The following is a 16,775-nucleotide window of genomic DNA, read 5'->3' as shown; positions in this document are numbered from 1 at the left end:
TCCATTATCATTTTTTTGCAATGCGAAATCATTTCAGCTCGATTAATAATTTATCACAGCCATGGGTTAGATTTTTCTCTCCACTCGCTTCCTGCATTTTTTTTCTCCATCTTCAGCTTACATTTGTCCCAAACATCAATTTCTGTGTCAAGCACTTTAATGAAACTGTGGGAATTAAGCATGAGAACCTTTTCACGTGTGAGTTCCAAATATCTCTAACGGTCGCCGCAGCGGGCAGTTTTTTTATGCGAGTAATGTCAGAATGCACTCACTATTCCAAAATGTGATTATTACGCAACTGGACAGTTAACCAGCGCTACCCTCAAACCAAGACACGCTGCCTGCTAATTATCTATAGGTTCTTTGAACTTGTCAATTTCTAATTATCTTCTAACAAGTTTTATTTTCTAACAGTTTGAATTGAGGTGTGTTCCGCCTCCTCATTAATTCACATAGAAGTAGCCCATTTCACTGTTGCAGACAATTTATGTTTGATGCGTTACTGAGCCGGATAAACTTCTCTCTGACGAGAGCCCAAGCACTTCCCCAGATCAAGTATGCAGACATTTGCGCATCTCCAGTCAGAACAGAACCTGCACCAACTTTTTCCCCGGCACATTTTCCGGCTGGCGCCTGCATTGCTTTCATTGTTGTTTTCCTTACTAATAATAACAACTTTGGACATGTGTGCGTGCGTTCCTATCAAAGTAAATGCCTTCTTACGTTATCATTATAGTTTCTGTATATCGTGTTGTCGTTTCTACTGTAGCACACTGTATGTATGGAGCATAATGTATTTACTGTTTTATTCACGTTTTCAAGTACTGGTGACAAATCATGCATCCCGATTCTTGCATAGATTGTAATGGACACGAGGTGTGTAAAATACTTTTTGGAAGGTTATACTGATTATGATGAGCTAATGCTAAGCTAAATGCCAGCTATGTGTGTCAGACCAAAGATGTTATGACAAAACGAGGTGAAGGGATGATTCACGCGACTGACTTAGATTATAACTATCGTTACTCAGGGTTGCCAGCTCAACCCCACTTTCTAGGAGTTTTACTTTTATTTAGCTTATATATTTCTCCTGTGTTTGCCCCCCATTTATTGATAAATCCCACATCATAGTAATAATTCCTGCACCATATTCCCCCACAATACATTCCCCATTTCTACCCCCATGGACCCACAAATGAAATTAAGCTCCCCACAAACTCCCCTTAAATGGTTTAAACCAAATCTGGCAACCCTGTTCTGCACTACGGTCAGGCTTGGCAGTAGGCTTGTATTTGTGGTGATGATCTGTGAGGTGATAACATTTTATTTGCTTTGTGTTTGTCAAAAACAGTAAACTACTTGTCAAGTCATGTGCTCCAGTTCTTATATACACTGTAACAAGTACATCGAAGATTTGTAATATGCTGAAAAGTGGCCAAAATAAGTTCATATTTTTCAGACAATGGGCGCAGCCATCTTTGACTTTGTTTATTTGCGTCTTATACTGAATGGAATTCTTGGATTAGGGAGTTTTAACATGTCAAACAACCAAACATGCCTGCCATCATCTCTTTTCTAAACAATATCACATTTCTCCTTAGTGCTCACCAGAGATGTGGTACATTGTAAACAAGTCTAGCTGTTAGGTCACTAACATACGTTGTTTTTTTTTGCTAGCATAACCTGTTATTTAGACTGGTTTATGGAATGAGTTTGAATGTGTTGCGTGTGATGCTTGGATGATGAAGTTCGCATTCATCTTTTACAATAAAATGTAAAATTGAGGAATTAAGTTGTGAAGACCTTTATTTCCCATCAGAGCAACATTGTTTAGATGCTTTTCAGACACAATGCTGTTTAGATGCATTTGTTGAGTCATATGTTCTGTTGATACTGTTCCAATCACATTTTTGCGATGGTACGCTGCAGGGACCACTCAACAATGATCACAAATATGTGATCGTACGCGTCAAAGGGTTAAAGGTGGCAGTGTGCAAAAGACAAGCTTTGAGAGAGGAAGCGAGAGAAATTTCAGTAGATTCTGTACAGTGTGTGTGAGAATGAGTGTGCAATGGAATGGGGATGTATTAGTTGAATGCATTCATAGATACTGAATAGAACATGATCATTGCATCTTCAAGCACATGCTTGTGAATACAGTATGCTCACTTGCAAAGTATAAACGGACCTCAAAAGGTAAGGCTGAATCCAAAGCAGACCAAAGTCAGAGTGAAAGGGGGAGAGTTGGAATTTGGAGAGATTGTCTGCTCTATGTGACAGTACATAGACTTTCTTCACAGCTTCCATCTCAAACATGTATGACATACTGTAGTCACAAATATCGTCATACTACCCGACTTCCTAAGCAACCCCATCCGATTCTACATATTATGCGTTAAAGGTAGACAAAGCAATAAGACATCATTTGAGCAGACTTCATGCTCACAGTCATCAACAACGATAACATGCAACTATTGGCTTGTTATGTCGCCACGCCTTTAGGGATGGCACAACTTAGGAAGAACAAAAAGTGCCAGTCCTGGCAGATTTGAATTTGGTTGTCTGATGATGTCATATTGTTGAGCCTACCTTTAACGCAAGACATGACCCTCTAAATCACCATGCAGTTTAGGGTTGGGCGGTATCCGGATTTCCATACCTTCACACCGTGCCTGTGCCATCCCAGGACACACGATATTACTGGTAGTGCACACCAGGGGCGCAATTTTTTGGGGGGTACATAAAGAAGTCCCCAAAACATCACTTACCAGAATGCTAACAAAATGCTAACAAGTACTAGGGAATCCCCATAGCGGATACTAAGTAAATGCTAAAGAGCGCATGCAAATATTTACTACTAATTTAATTTATTCATTTCACCTTTATTTAACCAGGTAAGCCAGTTGAGAACAAGTTCTCATTTACAACTGCGACCTGGCCAAGATAAAGCAAAGCAGTGCGATAAAAACAACAACACAGAGTTACATATGGGGTAAAACAAAACATAAAGTCAAAAATACAACAGAAAATATATATACAGTGTGTGCAAATGTAGCAAGTTATGGAGGTAAGGCAATAAATAGGCCATAGTGCAAAATAATTACAATTAGTATTAACACTGGAATGATAGATGTGCAAGAGATTATGTGCAAATAGAGATTCTGGGGTGCAAATTGGCAAAATAAATAACAATATGGGGATGAGGTAGTTGGGTGGGCTAATTTCAGATGGGCTGTGTACAGGTGCAGTGATCGGTAAGGTGCTCTGACAACTGATGCTTAAAGTTAGTGAAGGAGATAAGAGTCTCCAGCTTCAGAGATGTTTGCAGTTCGTTCCAGTCATTGGCAGCAGAGAACTGGAAGGAATGGCGGCCAAAGGAGGTGTTGGCTTTGGGAATGACCAGTGAGATATACCTGCTGGAGCGCATACTACGGGTGGGTGTTGCTATGGTGACCAATGAGCTAATATAAGGAGGGGATTTGCCTAGCAGTGATTTATAGATGGCCTGGAGCCAGTGGGTTTGGCGACGAATATGTAGTGAGGACCAGCCAACAAGAGCGTACAGGTCACAGTGGTGGGTAGTACAGTGGGGAGAAGAAGTATTTGATACACTGCCGATTTTGCAGGTTTCCCTACTTACAAAGCATGTAGAGGTCTGTAATTTTTATCAAAGGTACACTTCAACTGTGAGAGACGTAATCTAAAACAAAAATCCAGAAAATCACATTGTATGATTTTTAAGTAATTAATTTGCATTTTATTGCATGACATAAGTATTTGATCACCTACCAACCAGTAAGAATTCCGGCTCTCACAGACCTGTTAGTTTTTCTTTAAGAAGCCCTCCTGTTCTCCACTCATTACCTGTATTAACTGCACCTGTTTGAACTCGTTACCTGTATAAAACAAACCTGTCCACACACTCAATCAAACAGACTCCAACCTCTCCACAATGACCAAGACCAGAGAGCTGTGTAAGGACATCAGAGATAAAATTGTAGACCTGCACAAGGCTGGGATGGGCTACAGGACAATAGGCAATCAGCTTGATGAGAAGGCAACAACTGTTGATGCAATTATTAGAAAATGGAAGAAGTTCAAGATGACGGTCAATCACCCTCGGTCTGGGGCTCCATGCAAGATCTCACCTCGTGGGGCATCAATGATCATGAGGAAGGTGAGGGATCAGCCCAGAACTACACGGCAGGACCTGGTCAATGACCTGAAGAGAGCTGGGACCACAGTCTCAAAGAAAACCATTAGTAACACACTACGCCGTCATGGATTAAAATCCTGCAGCGCACGCAAGGTCCCCCTGCTCAAGCCAGCGCATGTCCAGGCCCGTCTGAAGTTTTCCAATGACCATCTGTATGATCCAGAGGAGGAATGGGAGAAGGTCATGTGGTCTGATGAGACAAAAATAGAGCTTTTTGGTCTAAACTCCACTCGCCGTGTTTGGAGGAAGAAGAAGGATGAGTACAAACCCAAGAACACCATCCCAACCGTGAAGCATTGAGGTGGAAACATCATTATTTGGGGATGCTTTTCTGCAGAGGGGACAGGACAACTGCACCGTATTGAGGGGAGGATGGAATGGGCCATGTATCGCGAGATCTTGGCAAACAATCTCCTTCCCTCATTAAGAGCATTGAAGATGGGTCGTGGCTGGGTCTTCCAGCATGACAACGACCCGAAACACACAGCCAGGGCAACTAAGGAGTGGCTCCGTAAGAAGCATCTCAAGGTCCTGGAGTGGCCTAGCCAGTCTCCAGACCTGAACCCAATAGAAAATCTTTGGAGGGAGTTGAAAGTCCGTATTGCCAAGCGACAGCCCCTAAACCTGAAGGATCTGGAGAAGGTCTGTATGGAGTAGTGGGCCAAAATCCCTGCTGCAGTGTCTGCAAACCTGGTCAAGACCTACAGGAAACATATGATCTCTGTAATTGCAAACAAAGGTTTCTGTACCAAATATTAAGTTCTGCTTTTCTAATGTATCAAATACTTATGTCATGCAATAAAATGCAAATGAATTACTTAAAAATCATACAATGTGATTTTCTGGATTTCTGTTTTAGATTCCGTCTCTCACAGTTGAAGTGTACCTATGATAAAAAATTACAGACCTCTACATGCTTTGTAAGTAGGAAAACCTGCAAAATCGGCAGTGTATCAAATACTTGTTCTCCCCACTGTATATGGGGCTTTGGTGACAAAACGGATGGCACTGTGATAGACTACATCCAATTTGCTGAGTAGAGCGTTGGAGGCTATTTTGTAAATTACATCGCCGAAGTCAAGGATCGATAGGATAGTCAGTTTTACGAGGGCATGTTTGGCAGCATGAGTGAAGGAGGCTTTGTTGCGAAATAGGAAGCAGATTCTAGATTTAACTTTGGATTGGAGATGCTTATGCTGCAGGGCAGGATGGATATAGATCTGTAGCGGTTTGGATCTAGTGTGTCACCCCCTTTGAAGAGGGGGGGGGGGGGGGGGGCATGGGGAAGTTGCAGCGGAGGGTGCAGAGCTGGTGACCAGGGTAGTGGTAGCCAGGTGGAAAGCATGGCCAGCCGTAGCAAAATACTTGTTGAAATTCTTGATTAATGTAGATTTATCGGTGGTGATAGTGTTTCCTAGCCTCAGTGCAGTGGGCAGCTGGGAGGAGGTGCTCTTATTCTCCATGGACTTTACAGTGTCCCAAAACTTTTTGGAGTTAGTGCTACAGGATGCAAATTTCTGTTTGAAAAAGCTAGCCTTTGCTTTCCTAACTCCTTGTGTATATTGGTTCCTAACTTCCCTGAAAAGTTGCATATCGCGGGGGCTATTCGATGCTAATGCAGTACGCCACAGGATGTTTTTGTAATGGTCAAGGGCAGTCAAGAGAACCAGGGGCTATATCTAAGACAGACAACCCAGCTCATAAAGTTATGCAAGTATCTTAAAAAGCAGGTTGCAGCTCGCACAAACCATATAATAGACAGCAGGGATCTTAATCTAGGAGGGGATGGTATCTGCTGCTGTTACCAAGAAGCTTGACCTTGCAAGCTAAAGTTAGCCACTTTGCAAAACCCAGCTGGAGAGAATTTATTTGGCACATCTTAGACTGAGCCCTGGGGGACACCAGTGGTGAGAGCACATGGTGCTGGACACTACGCTGACAGACACAGCAAACCTTCTTGCCACAGCTCGCATTGATGTGCCATCCTGGATGAGCTGCACTCCCTGAGCCACTTGTGTGGGTTGTAGACTCCGTCTCATGCTACCACTAGAGTGAAAGCACCGCCAGCATTCAAAAGTGACCAAAACATCAGCCAGGAAGCATAGGAACTGAGAAGTGGTCTGTGGTCATCACCTGCAAAACCAGTCCTTTATTGGGGGTTTCTTGCTAATTGCCTATAATTTCCACCTGTTGTCTATTCCATTTGCACAACAGCATGTGAAATGTATTGTCAATCAGTGTTGCTTCCTAAGTGGAGAGTTTGATTTCACAGAAGTGTGATTGACTTGGAGTTACATTGTGTTGTTAAAGTGTTCCCTTAATTTTTTTTGAGCAGTGTATATACACAGTTGAAGTCAGAAGTGTACACACACCTCAGCCAAATACATTTAAACTCAGTTTTTCACAATTCCTGACATTTAATCCTAGTAGAAATTCCCTGTCTTATGTCAGTTAGGATCACCACTTTATTTTAAGAATGTGAAATGTCAGAATAATAGTAGAGAGAATGATTTATTTCAGCTTTTATTTATTTCATCACATTCCCAATGGGTCAGAAGTTTACATACACTCAATTAGTATTTGGTAGCATTGCCTTTAAATTGTTTAACTTGGGTCAAATGTTTCAGGTAGCCTTCCACAAGCTTCCCACAATAAGTTGGGTGAATTTTGGCCCATTCCTCCTGACAGAGCTGGTGTAACTGAGTCAGGTTTGTAGGCCTCCTTGCTCGCACACGCCTTTTCAGTTCTGCCCACACATTTTCTATAGGATTGAGGTCAGGTCTTTGTGATGGCCACTCCAATACCTTGACTTTGTTGTCCTTAAGCCATTTTGCCACAACTTTGTAAGTATGCTTGGGGTCATTGTCCATTTGGAAGACGCATTTGCGACCAAGCTTTAACTTCCTGACTGATGTCTTGAGATGTTGCTTCAATATATCCACATAATTTTCCTTCCTCATGATGCCATCTATTTTGTGAAGTGCACCAGTCCCACCTGCAGCAAAGCACCCCCACAGCATGATGCTGCCACCCCCGTGCTTCACGGTTGGGATGGTGTTCTTCGGCTTGCAAATACCCCCTTTTTCCTCCAAACATAATGATGGTCATTATGGCCAAACAGTTCTATTTTTGTTTCATCAGACAAGAGGACATTTCTCAAAAAAGTACGATCTTTGTCCCCATGTGCAGGTGCAAACCATAGCTTTTTTATGGCGGTTTTGGAGCAGTGGCTTCTTCCTTGCTGAGCAGCCTTTCAGGTTATGTCGAAATACCCCGGGATACCGTACCCTAATGCAGGTCATATTGGACCACTCAACAGTAGGTCAGAGCAGTCTACGGAGCGATTGACTAAGAACACTGGAGCATGAGGGATAGTTTGAGTGGATTTTCCCTTTAAGTATTTAATATTGTGTGGAAGAAGAAGATTAACCGTCTTCCTAATCTTGCAGCGATATTAACCATCTGTGGTGTAGTGGTAAGCCCCTCTATCCTCTTACGACAGCCAACTTGGAGGTATCTTTGCTGCTATAACAGCCTCCCCTTTTCTGGGAAGGCTTTCCATTAGATGTTGGAACATTGCTGCGGGGACTTGCTTCCATTCAGCCACAAGAGCATTAATGAGGTCAGGCACTGCTGTTGGAAGATTAGGCCTGGCTCGCAGTCTGCGTTCCAATTCATCCCAAAGGTGTTCGATGGGGTTGAGGTAAGGGCTCTGTGCAGGCCAATCAAGTTCTTCCACACAGATCTCGACAAACCATTTCTGTATGGACCTCGCTTTGTGCACGGGGGCATTGTCATGCTGAAACAGGAAAGAGCCTTCCCCAAACTGTCGCCACAGATTCGTCTGTCGGACTGCCAGATAGTGAAGCGTGATTCATCACTCCAGAAAATGCATTTCCACTGCTCCAGAGTCCAATGGCGGTGAGCTTTACACCACTCCAGTCGACGCATGGCATTGCAAATGGTGATCTTAGGCTTGTGTGCGGCTGCTCGGCCAAGGAAACCCATTTCATTAAGCTCTCAATTAACAGTTATTGTGCTGACGTTGCTTACAGAGGCAGTTTGGAACTTGGTAGTGAGTGTTGCAACCAAGCACAGACGATTTTACGAGCTTGCGCACTCGCCAGTCCCGTTCTGTGAGCTTGTTTGGCCTACCACTTCACGGCTGAGCAGTTGTTGCTCTTAGACATTTTCCACTTCACAATAATAGCACTTACAATTGACCGGGGCAGCTATAGCAGGGCAGAAAATGTACGAACTGACTTTCTGGAAAGTGCTAGGTTTCGTCCAGACGTGACGCTTCGCAATCAGGCCAAAGAGTTCTTGTTTCTCATGGTCTGCGTCCTTTAAGTTACTTTTGGCAAACTTCAAAGCGGGATATCATGTTACAGCCCATATTCTAAAATTGATTAAATAACAAAATGTCTTCATCAATCCACACACAATACCCCATAATGACATTTTTTTTTTTTTTACAAATGTTTATCAAATAAAAAACAGAAATACCTTATTTACATCAGTATTCAGACCCTTTGCAATGAGACTCGATATTGAGACTCGATATTCAGGTGCATCCTGTTTCCATTGATCATCCTTGAGATGTTTCTACAACTTGATTGGAGTCCACCTGTGGTAAATTAAATTGATTGGACATGATCTGGAAAGGCACACACCTGTCTGTATAATGTCCCACAGTTGACAGTGCATATCAGAGCAAAAACCAAGCCATGAGGTCGAAGGAATTGTCTGTAGACCTCAGAGACAGACAGGATTGTGTCGAGGCACAGATCTGGGGAAGGGTACCAACAAATTTATGCAGAATTGAAGATCCTCCATGATTCTTAAACGGAATAAGTTTGGAACCACCAGGACTCTTTCTAGAGCTGGCCGCCCAGCCAAACTGAGCAATCGGGGGAGAAGGGCCTTGGTCAGGGAGGTGACCAAGAACCCAATGGTCACTCTGACAGAGCTCCAGAGTTCCTCTGTGGAGATGGGAGAACCTTCCTGAAGGACAACCATCTCTGCAGCACTCTACCAATCAGACCTTTATGGTAGAGACGTAAGCCACTCCTCAGCAAAAGGCACATGACAGCCCGCTTGGAGTTTGCCAAAAGACACCTAAAGGACTCTCAGACCATGAGAAACAAGATTCTCTGGTCTGATGAAACCAAGATTGAACTCTTTGGCCTGAATGCCAAGCGTCACATCTGGAGGAAACCAGGCACCGCTTATCATCTGGCCAATAAAATCCCTACGGTGAAGCATGGTGGTGGCAGCATCAAGCTGTGGGGATGTTTTTCAGTGGCAGGGACTGGGAGACTAGACAGGATTGAGGGAAAGATGAACGGAGCAAAGTGCAGAGAGATCATTGATGAAAACCTGCTCCAGAGCGCTCATGACCTCAAACTGGGGTGAAGGTTCACCTTCCAACAGGAAAATGACCCTAAGCACACAGCCAAGACAATGCAGGAATGGCTTTGGGACAAGTCTCTGAATGTCCTTGAGTGGACCAGCCAGAGCCCGGACTTGAACCCGATCTAACATCTCTGGAGAGACCTGAAATTAGCTGTGCAGCGACGCTCCCCATCTAACCTGACAGAGCTTGAGGAGGATCTGCAGAGAAGAATGGGAGAAATTCCCCAAATACAGGTGTGCCAAGCTTATAGCGTCATACAAAAGAAGAAGCAAGGCAGTAATCGCTGCCAAAGGTGCTTCAACAAAGTACTGTGTAAAGGGTCTGAATACTTATGTAAATGTGATATTTCCGTTTACTATTTTTTAATACATTTGCAAACATATCTAAAAACATTTTTTGCTTCGTCATTACGTGGTAGTGTGTGTAGATTGATGAAAAAAACTAACAATTTAATCAATTTTAGAATAAGACAGTAACGTAACAAAATGTGGAAAACGTCAAGGCGTCTGAATACTTTCCGAATGCACTGTATACACAATCCATGTCTCAATTGTCTCAAGACTTACAAATCTTTCTTTAACCTGTCTCCTCCCCTTCATCTACACTGACTGAAGTGGATTTAACAAGTGACATCAATACAGTGATCATAGCTTTCACCTGGATTCACCTGGTCAGTCTATGGCATGGAAAGAGCAGGTGTTCTTAATATTCTGTATACTCAGTGTACAGTACGGTTGAAGTCGGAAGTTTACATACACTTACAGTTGAAAACCCGACTTCAACTGTAAGTGTATGTAAACTTCCGACTTCAACCGCACTGTACACCGAGTATACAGAATATTAAGAACACCTGCTCTTTCCATGCCATACACTTACAGTTGAAGTCGGAAGTTTATATACACTTAGGTTGGCGTCATTAAAACTCGTTTTTCTGCCACTCCACAAATGTCTTGTTAACAAACTATAGTTTTGGCAAGTCGGTTAGGACATCTACTTTGAGCATGACACAAGTAATTTTTCCAACAATTGTTTACAGACAGATTATTTCACTTATAATTCACTGTATCACAATTCCAGTGGGTCAGAAGTTTACATACACTAAGTTGACTGTGCCTTTAAACAGCTTGGAAAATACCAGAAAATGATGTCATGGCATTAGAAGCTTCTGATAGGCTAATTGACATCATCTGAGTCAATTGGAGGTGTACCTGTGGATGAATTTCAAGGCCTACCTTCAAACTCAGTGCCTCTTTGCTTGACATCATGGGAAAATCTAAAGAAATCAGCCAAGACCTCAGAAGAAAAATTGTAGGCCTTCACAAGTCTGGTTCATCCCTGGGAGCAATTTCCAAACGCCTGAAGGTACCACGTTCATCTGTACAAACAATAGTATGCAAGTATAAACACCATGGGACCACGCAGCCGTCATACCGCTCAGGAAGGAGACGCGTTCTGTCTCCTAGAGATTAACGTACTTTGGTGGAACAAGTACAAATCAATCCCAGAACAACAGCAAAGGACCTTGTGAAGATGCTGGAGGAAACAGGTACAAAAGTATCTATATCCACAGTAAAATGAGTCCTATATCGACATAACCTGAAAGGTCGCTCAGCAAGGAAGAAGCCACTGCTCCAAAACCGCCATGAAAAAGCCAGACTACGGTTTGCAACTACACATGGGGACAAAGATCGTACTTTTTGGAGAAATGTCCTCTGGTCTGATGAAACAAAAATAGAACTGTTTGGCCATAATGACAATCGTTATGTTTGGAAGAAAAAGGGGGCTCCTTGCAAGCCGAAGAACACCCTCCCAACCAAGAAGCACGTGGTGGCAGCATCATGCAGTGGGGGTTATTTGCTGCAGGAGGGACTGGTGCACTTCACAAAATAGATGGCATCATGAGGAAGGAAAATTATGTGGATATATTGAAGCAACATCTCAAGACATCAGTCAGGAAGTTAAAGCTTGGTCGCAAATGGGTCTTCCAAATGGACAATGACCCCAAGCATACTTACAAAGTTGTGGCAAAATGGCTTAAGGACAACAAAGTCAAGGTATTGGAGTGGCCATCACAAAGCCCTGACCTCAATCCTATAGAACATTTGTGGGCAGAACTGAAAAAGCGTGTGCGAGCAAGGAGGCCTAAAAACCTGACTCAGTTACACCAGCTCTGTCAGGAGGAATGGGCCAAAATTCACCCAACCTATTGTGGGAAGCTTGTGGAAGGCTACCAGAAACGTTTGACCCAAGTTAAACAATTTAAAGGCAATGCTACCAAATACTAATTGAGTGTATGTAAACTTCTGACCCACTGGGAATGTGATGAAAGAAATACAAGCTGAAATAAATCACTATTATTATTCTGACATTTCACATTCTTAAAATAAAGTGGTGATCCTAACTGACCTAAGACAGGGAATTTTTACTAGGATTAAATGTCAGGAATTGCGAAAAACTGAGTTTAAATGTATTTGGCTAAGGTGTATGTAAACTTCCGACTTCAACTGTATATGGCAACAGTGCGCAATGCCTCATTTATCATAACCATTGCAGATAACAAATCCTAACTGCTAAATTGCCTCATATTCAGTCCAAAAAAAGGTGTGCAAATATTTGTATGAACATAAGATTCAACAACTGAGACAAACTGAACAAGTTCCACAGAGTGAAGGAAAAGCAGCCAACAAGTGCTCAGCATATGTGGGAACTCCTTCAAGACTGTTGGAAAAGCATTCCAGGTGAAGCTGGTTGAGAGAATGCCAAGAGTGTCCAAAGCTGTCATCAAAGCAAAGGGTGGCTATTTGAAGAACCTCAAATATAAAATATATTTTGATTCGTTTAACACTTTTTTGGTTAATACATGATTCCATATGTGTTATTTCATAGTTTTGATGTCTTCACTTTTATTCTACAATGTAGAAAATAGTAAAAAATCAAGAAAAACCCTTGAATGAGTAGGTGTCCAAAATTTTGACTGGTATTGTGTGTGTGTGTGTGTGTGTGTGTGTGTGTGTGTGTGTGTGTGTGTGTGTGTGTGTGTATATATATATATACACAGTGGGGAGAACAAGTATTTGATACACTGCAGGTTTTCCTACTTACAAAGCATGTAGAGGTCTGTAATTTTTATCATAGGTACACTTCAACTGTGAGAGACGGAATCTAAAACAAAAATCCAGAAAATCACATTGTATGATTTTTAAGTAATTAATTTGCATTTTATTGCATGACATAAGTATTTGATACATCAGAAAAGCAGAACTTAATATTTGGTACAGAAACCTTTGTTTGCAATTACAGGGGTCATACGTTTCCTGTAGATCTTGACCAGCTTTGCACACACTGCAGCAGGGATTTTGGCCCACTCCTCCAAACAGACCTTCTCCAGATCCTTCAGGTTTCGGGGCTGTCGCTGGGCAATACGGACTTTCAGCTCCCTCCAAAGATTTTCTATTGGGTTCAGGTCTGGAGACTGGCTAGGCCACTCCAGGACCTTGAGATGCTTCTTACGGAGCCACTCCTTAGTTGCCCTGGCTGTGTGTTTCGGGTCGTTGTCATGCTGGAAGACCCAGCCACGACCCATCTTCAATGCTCTTACTGAGGGAAGGAGGTTGTTGGCCAAGATCTTGCGATACATGGCCCCATCCATCCTCCCCTCAATACGGTGCAGTCGTCCGGTCCCCTTTGCAGAAAAGCATCCCCAAAGAATGATGTTTCCACCTCAATGCTTCACGGTTGGGATGGTGTTCTTGGGGTTGTACTCATCCTTCTTCTTCCTCCAAACTCGGCGAGTGGAGTTTAGACCAAAAAGCTCTATTTTTGTCTCATCAGACCACATGACCTTCTCCCATTCCTCCTCTGGATCATCCAGATGGTCATTGGCAAACTTCAGACGAGCCTGGACATGCGCTGGCTTGAGCAGGGGGACCTTGTGTGCGCTGCAGGATTTTAATCCATGACGGCGTAGTGTGTTACTAATGGTTTTCTTTGAGACTGTGGTCCCAGCTCTCTTCAGGTCATTGACCAGGTCCTGCCGTGTAGTTCTGGCCTGATCCCTCACCTTCCTCATGATCATTGATGCCCCACGAGGTGAGATCTTGCATGGAGCCCCAGACCGAGGGTGATTGACCGTCATCTTGAACTTCTTCCATTTTCTAATAATTGCGCCAATAGTTGTTGCCTTCTCACCAAGCTGCTTGCCTAGTGTCCTGTAGCCCAGCCCAGCCTTGTGCAGGTCTACAATTTTATCCCTGATGTCCTTACACAGCTCTCTGGTCTTGGCCATTGTGGAGAGGTTGGAGTCTGTTTGATTGAGTAAATAAATAATAAATTGGTCATTTAGCAGACGCTCTTATCCAGAGCGACTTACAGGAGCAATTTGGGTTAAGTGCCTTGACTTACAGGAGCAATTTGGGTTAAGTGCCTTGCTCAAGGGCACATCGACAGATTTTTCACCTAGTCGGCTCGGGGATTAGAACCAGCGACCTTTCGGTTACTGGTACAACGCTCTTAACCACTAAGCTATCTGCCGCAGTGTGTGGACAGGTGTCTTTTATACAGGTAACGAGTTCAAACAGGTGCAGTTAATACAGGTAATGAGTAGAGAACAGGAGGGCTTCTTAAAGAAAAACTAACAGGTCTGTGAGAGCTGGAATTCTTACTGGTTGGTAGGTGATCAAATACTTATGTCATGCAATAAAATGCAAATTAATTACTAAAGAATCATACAATGTGATTTTCTGGATTTTTGTTTTAGATTCCGTCTCTCACAGTTGAAGTGTACCTACGATAAAAATGACAGACCTCTACATGCTTTGTAAGTAGGGAAACCTGCAAAATCGGCAGTGTATCAAATACTTGTTCTCCCCACTGTATGTGTATGTGTATGTGTGTATGTGTGTATATGTATATGTGTGTGTGTGTGTGTGTAGATAGATATCTATCTATCTATCTATCTATCTATCTATCTATCTATCTATCTATCTATCTATCTATCTATCTATCTATCTATCTATACACACACACACACACTGTATACTGAAATGACTCCAGCTTAAAACCACAACATTTCTCTCCACCTATCTCAAATCAAGTCAATGGGGGGGGGGGGGTGCAATGAAACTAAGCGCCACGGTCTCATCTACACAACAAAAACATGCCAAGGAGCTAGGCTAAACCGCCCACACACACTTACATACACTGAACAAAAAAATATAAAACGCAACATGTAAAGTGATCCCATGTTTCATGAGCTGAAATAAAAGATCCCAGCAATTGTCCATATGCACAAAATGCTTATTTCTCTCAAATGTTGTGGACAAATTTGTTTACATCCCTCTTAGTGAGCATTACTCCTTTTCCAAGATAATCTATCCACCTGACAGGTGTGGAATATCATGAAGCTGATTAAACAGCATGATCATTACACAGGAGCACCTTGTGCTGGGGACAATACAAGGCCACTAAAATGTGCAGTTTTGTCACAACACAACGCCACAGATGTCTCAAGTTGAGGGAGCGCGCAATTGGCATGCTGACTTCAGGAATGTCCACCAGAGCTGCTGCCAGAGATTAATGTTAATTTCTCTTCCATAAACCGCCTCCAAAGTCGTTTTAGAGAATTTGGCAGCACATCCAACCGGCCTCACAACCGCAGACCACGTGTAACCACGCCAGCCCAGGACCTCCACATCCGGCTTCTTCACCTGCGGGATCGTCTGAGACCAGTCACCCGGACAGCTGATGAAACTGTGGGTTTGCACAACCGAATAATTTCTGCACAAACTGTCAGAAACCTTCTCAGGGAAGCTCATCTGCGTGCTCGACGTCCTCACCAGGGTCTTCACCTGACTGCAGTTCAGCATCGTAACCGACTTCAGTGGGCAAATGCTCACCTTCGATGGCCACTAGCACGCTGGAGAAGTGTGCTCTTTACGGATGAATGCAGGTGGCGTATATGGCGCCGTGTGGGAGAGCGGTTTGCTGATGTCAACGTTGTGAACAGAGTGCCCCATGGTGGCGGTGGGGTTATGGTATGGGCAGGCATAAGCTACGGACAATGAACACAATTGCATTTTATCAAATACACAGAGATACCTTGACGAGATCCTGAGGCCCATTGTCGTGCCATTCATCCGCCGCCATCACCTCATATTTCAGCATGATAATGAATGGCCCCATGTCGCAAGGATCTGTACACAATTCCTGGAAGCTGAAAACTGGCCTGCATACTCACCAGACATGTCACCCATTGAGCATGTTTGGGATGCTTTGGATCGACGTGTACGACAGCGTGTTCTAGTTCCCGCCTATATCCAGCAACTTCGCAGAGCCATTGAAGAGGAGTGGGACAACCTTCCACAGGCCACAATCAACAGCCTGATCAACTCTATGCAAAGGAGATGTCGCGCTGCATGAAGCAAATGGTGGTCACACCAGATACTGACTGGTCTTCTGATCCACAACCCTACCTTTTTTTAAGGTATCTGTGACCAACAGATGCATATCTGTATTCCCAGTCATGTGAAATCTATTGATTAGGGCCTAACTAATTTATTTAAATTGACTGATTTCCTTATATGAACTGTAACTCAGTCAAATCTTTGAAATTGTTGCATGTTACGTTTATATTTTTGTTCAGTATAGTTGTTGCTTCTTTAGATCTCCCGTCTTTCTACCGGATATTTTAATCTCTGTCACATCAAATCAAATTTTATTGGTCACATGCGCCGAATACAACAGGTGCAGACATTACAGTGAAATGCTTACTTACAGCCCTTAACCAACAGTGCATTTATTTTAATAAAACAACAACAACAAAAAAAAAAGTGTTGAGAAAAAAAAGAGCAGAAGTAAAATAAAGTGACAGTAGGGAGGCTATATATACAGGGGGGTACCGTTGCAGAGTCAATGTGCGGGGGCACCGGCTAGTTGAGGTAGTTGAGGTAATATGTACATGTGGGTAGAGTTAAAGTGACTATGCATAAATACTTAACAGAGTAGCAGCAGCGTAAAAAGGATGGGGTGGGGGGGGCAGTGCAAATAGTCCGGGTAGCCATGATTAGCTGTTCAGGAGTCTTATGGCTTGGGTGTTTGGCTTGGGTGTTTGCATGTGCAGTGCGCTTTTTACAATGGTGTTTTCTT

General features: G+C 43.1%; 1 protein-coding gene across 1 annotated transcript in view; it reads right to left on the bottom strand.

The window, feature by feature from the left end:
• LOC311148977 (histone-lysine N-methyltransferase 2C-like) overlaps positions 1-16,775 on the bottom strand; it is a 130,276-nt gene that overhangs the window by 110,362 nt on the left and 3,139 nt on the right. The gene's annotated exons all lie outside the window — the stretch shown is intronic.

This window comes from Coregonus lavaretus, assembly GCF_964263955.1.
Source record: "Coregonus lavaretus genome assembly, chromosome: 2".
NCBI lineage: Eukaryota > Metazoa > Chordata > Actinopteri > Salmoniformes > Salmonidae > Coregonus > Coregonus lavaretus.
Note: the sequence above shows the minus strand (reverse complement) of the source record. Positions and strands in the feature narration are given on the sequence as shown.